This window comes from Setaria viridis, chromosome 6, assembly GCF_005286985.2.
Source record: "Setaria viridis chromosome 6, Setaria_viridis_v4.0, whole genome shotgun sequence".
NCBI lineage: Eukaryota > Viridiplantae > Streptophyta > Magnoliopsida > Poales > Poaceae > Setaria > Setaria viridis.
In genome coordinates, this window is record NC_048268.2 from 35,599,516 (window position 1) to 35,604,811 (window position 5,296).

Below are 5,296 nucleotides of genomic sequence, written 5' to 3' on the forward strand. Positions count from 1 at the left end.
TGTCTTGTGAGCTCACTCTCGTTACTGCTGAAGTGCCTGTTCTTATTTTCTGGGTGGAGAGCTCGTGCCATGCCATCATGAAATTGAAAGCATCGGCATCATCTCGAGGTCGTCCCTGATGAAAGCCTGGCAGCGCCGGCCGCCAAGCTGCGAGGCGGCAAGGCAACCTTCTCCGCGTGCGACGGTGGATTTGGCTAGCTGAGCGCTCCGTCCAGCGTGGGCTTGCCGACGCTGAGCACCGCCGACTCCATAGCTCTACTCACAGTGTGATTTTTTATACATGCATCCATCTACACATCCGCAGTGTACCATTGGAAAAACGTTGCACAAAAACCGTGCTCCAAGGTACAGCTGGGAAAAAAAAGATGGAAGGGGAAAAAAAAGAGAGGAAACAGGCTCGAAGCCCTGGATATCATCTTCATCTTCAGGAGCTGCACATGGCGAATTGCTGGTTCACTCCGCTGGGTGGCTGCACCATCCTGCTCGGGTGGTGGCAAGGCATCAGTATGGAACTGAGGAGCGCCTTCTTCTCAACATCTTGGGAGGCATCTCTCCTATCAAGCACATCACATACTCCATCACTGCTGTATCGCAAGGCAGTGTGATCCTTCCATCACTTGTGAACCCAAACTCTCACTACGGGAAACACTAAAGTTGCTGAGTGTAATTTGTTCGCCGAGTGCATTATTGCGGGCACTCAGCAAAGGCCGTGTTTGCCGAGTGTATCCTTGACAACACTCGGCAAACATATTACACTCGGCGAAAATACTATTTGCCGAGTGCCAAAAAAAAACACTCGGCAAACTCACGGGGGACACTCGGCAAATAAAATACACTCGGCAAACCCTTAAGCACGTGACCAGCACGTGTGGCGTCCGTTAGGGGGTGTGCCGGACGTTAGTTGTTTGCCGAGTGTCCCCCGTCGGCACTCGGCAAAGATCAAGGTTTGCCGAGTGTTACGTGCGACACTCGGCAAAGATCAATGTTTGCCGAGTGTTTTGATGGGACACTCGGCAAACATGAAGGTTTGCCGAGTGTTTTTTGACACACTCGGCAAAACTAAAACATTTTTTTCCCTCCTCCACCCTCCAAACTTTTTATACTCCCCACATATGACATTTGGCACTGCATGTTAGAAGGTGGACTATTTATTGACCTGTTTGCTATATTTAATGAATTAATTTCATTTAGAGTAATTTGTTGATTTAAGTCAAATTTGAACTGCAGGTGATTGGAATAATGGAATAATACGAGTGGAAAAATCATATTCATGTTAGTGAGTCCAAATTGAGGTCTCATTCGGAAAATGAAAAGAAATTTCGAACATTTTGTTAAGGAAACACGATTACGAACGTGTGGTCGAATGATTTTTTAATTCTCAAAAATACAAACGAAGTTTGAAAATCACGAGATTTTCCAAGATGCTATGATTTCATATGCAGAGGCTGTGGTAAAAAATTGAGAAGGTTTCGCACAAATTTTGACATATGATGCTTAGAATTCGAAGCATCTCCGGAGAGGATTCGTAGAAGTTGGAAGGATCCGGTAAGATTTTGAGTCGAATCGATACTTGAATTTGTCATTGAGTTCAAATTTATTTTTATAGGCCACAGAGAACATAGATTGGTTCATGTCAAATTTTGGGAATTTTTCAGATCCGTTTGATAATTTTTATTTATTAATTGCAAGTATATGAATTTAATAGATATAAATTCAATATGAGCTATAAATCCATGAAATAATGGAATAATATTACTTAAAAAATAAAATACGCAATGTTTAGTGAATTTGACTAGGTTTTTGCAAAGTTTACATACTTTTAATTACTAAAACAGTACTTTGCACATGCAATATAACTACTGATTTGCCGAGTGTCGCAATGGGGCGAGTGTCGCAATGGGGCACTCGGCAAAGAATTGGTTTGCCGAGTGTCATCCCTAGGACACTCGGCAAACCTCTCCGCGGGTCCACGTGTCAGTGTCGGTCCAAAATCCGGGGAAAAAAAAGCCTTTGCCTAGTGCCCCTGATCTAGCACTCGGCAAAGACTGCACATTAAGCCAGCCCCTAATTCACGCACACGCACACACCCGCACACCCACACGCACGCACACACGCACCGCACGCGCCGCCCGCCCCGCGCCGCTCGCCGGACCCGCGCCGCCCGCCGGAACCCCGCCGGCCCCCGCGCCGACCCCACGCCGGCCCCCCGGCCGCCCGACGCGCCGCCCCCGCACCGTCCCCGGCCGCCCCCCACTGGCCCCTGTGCCGGCCCCGACCCCCGACCGGCCCCCGGCCAGCCCCAGGCCGGCCCCGACCCCCGACCGGCCCCGACGCGCCGCCCCCGGTCCCGGCACTAAGGTGAGTTGATTAAACTAAATATTATCTGCAATACCTGAATATTTGAAATATTATCATGCTTGAAATATTATCATGCATTATGTATTAGTGCTTGTTGTGGAGTCGGCCATCGTGCCATTGTGTTGTTGTAGATGTGATTGTCGGCCATTGAGCCATTTTATTTGATGCAGGTGTAGGAAACCTCCCCATGCAGGGGAGGTGCTGTCGAAATTTTAACTTGATAGTAGTATGTTCTTTTTTTTCAGGAGAGCCTACGTTACCGTCCTCGAGTCGTCACTTTGCAGGATAGCAAGGTGAGGCATCCTACACCTCTCTTTCCGTATGATGTTCGTATATCACGTAACCTAGTTAGGCGTCTCCTGTTCGAAAGAGATACGGTTGGAAATATGTAGATCTTTGCATATCTATAACCGTATCTGTTTCGAATTGTCCACGTTTTTTGGACAGCCCGAGGATGTGTAGGTGGGTTTAGTATCCATGGTCTATTTCGGTCCGAGATAGAGTTTCGGCAGCACCTCCCTGTTGTTCTCCAGATACACAATCTCCTATCAAGGACGTGTATTTGGAGAACAGCGGGGAGATGCTGCCGAAATTCTATCTCGGGTCGGAGTAGACCATGGATACTAAACCCACCTACACATCCTCGGGTGGGATTATGACCTATCTTTACCTAATAGACAATATAGGAACGTGTATATGCAATGTGAATTTTGTATTACTTGCTTATATGCTAGAGGATGGAGGATCGTCAGTGGATGTACACGGGTCGCACTAGTCAGAATACATTGACCAATGAATGGATTGACAAGACGGATGCTTTCTTGGAACGGGCGTTTGCAAGTGTCAAAGGAGCTAGATCGACTTGGTGTCCGTGTAGCAAATGTGGAAACATGCGTCGGCAAACCAAGCTAGACATGGGCAAACATCTGGTGAAGAATGGATTTACGTCAGACTACACCAGGTGGATCTACCATGGTGAATCTGATCATGGGAGAGAGGAGGTCTTGAGATAACGCATCGAGGAATATGATGATGATGTCGGGGTGGGAGACATGTTAAATGACTATCATGAAGCACACTTCGAAGAAGCACGTAGGAGGAGGAGCCAGAGGCTACCGCAAAGGCTTATTACGAAATGTTGTCTGCGGCACAGCAACCCCTTCACGGCCATACCAAGGTTTCTCAACTAGATGCCATTGCACGCCTAATGGCTGTGAAGTCTCAGTTTAGTTTGAGTCGAGACGCGTTTGATATTATGTTGACAGTTTTTGGAAGCCTGCTCCCGGTTGGTCACATCTTGCCAAAGAGCATGTATGAGGCACAGAAACTCCTTCGTGCACTTAAGATGTCATACGAGCATATACATGCTTGCCCGAAGGGATGCATCTTATTTAGGAAAGAGTATGCGGAAGCAAAATACTGTGTGAAGTGCGAATCGTCTAGGTTTCTGGAGGTAGACTCTGGTGATGGTCAGAAAGGGTTGCTGTAGAGGACGGTGGAGACGAGGTTCAAAATGTGAAGGACTTAGAATTACTTCAACGATTACAATTAGCTAATGACAGTGATGACGACATTCCTCCTTCGGAGCACGGGCTTGACTATATCGACACGCGTGATAGTGATGATGAGACTTATGATCCAGCTAATTCCGATCATGATGATTATTTCTAATACATGTATGAGTCGTACTAATTTATTTATAATTTGCATATCTTTGTAATTATGTTTTGTTTATCTATGCTGACTGGTTTACTCTTTTTAATTGCAGGTCATTGAGCAATGGTGGGCGGTATCAGGAAGCTCACATCGATTTGCGAGAGACTGGCCGCTACAGGGACTGGTTCAGGGTCAGGGTCACGTTCAGGGAGCGATCGAGGGAGGCGTCGAGGCAGGCCTCGACGTAGGGTTGAGGTGGAGGAGGAGGAGGAGGAGGTGGTCCAGAGGCCTCGAGGGAAGGGTAAAGTGGCGAGGCCCCCGTCACCTGAACCTGAGGAGGAGGAGGAGGAGGAGGAGGAGGAGCTACCTTCCGCACACGCCTCTGGGGACGACGAACAGGAGGAGGCGGAGGAGGAGGAGCAGCAGGAGCAGGAGGAGGACGGGGAGGCAGGGGATGCCCAGTCCAAGATATGGTTGCGAGGTCCCTCATCCCTCCCGAAGCGTCCGATACCTGAGCATTTACACCCGCTGATTAAACCGGTTGGGACCAAGTAAGTAACTTTAAATATTCTCAATAATGTTCTTATGTTGAAAGTTACAAAAATTAATAATTTATATTAATCACTTGTGCAGGAGTTGGATTAAGCTCAGTGGGGGTGACCACAACCGTAAGGCCAACGGGATCCTTGGCCTTTTGTGCAGGGTTCACTTCCCTGGCTTGGTGGTGTAAACCGGACAGCAGCAGCCGGCCTACACGTGGGACCACTACGTCGCCGCCCCCGACGTCCCTGATCATCAACAGAGGAGATTCCCCAACATAGCGGAGCGGGTGAAGGCCGAGCTGTAGGTAAGTACTCCTCGCACTAAATTGCTCAATACATCACCTACGTTCGACATTCTTGAAATAATAGCTGTATACGCGTCTATATGCAGGATTTCTATAGATGCCAGGAGGGATTCGAGGCCAAGGCGAAGGCCATCTCTGATGTAGCCGCCAAGAAGCTCATGAAGTACATGCATTACGAGGCGCGCATCCAGGCCATCATCGAATTCCACGCTCAATACAAACGGATGAAGGTTAGAAAAGAGGAGGCAAGGACAATGAACCTGACCAAGGACCAATTCATGAGGGTAAGTAAAGAACGTTGATACTTACTATTTAAGATTAATTAGGCTCAATTTCTTTTTTCATATGTCACACGCTTGATGATGTAGGTGCCTCCGTGGTGGTGTCGTGCGCATATCCAGTGCTGGGAGAAGATGGTCGACGTGTGGTTGGAGC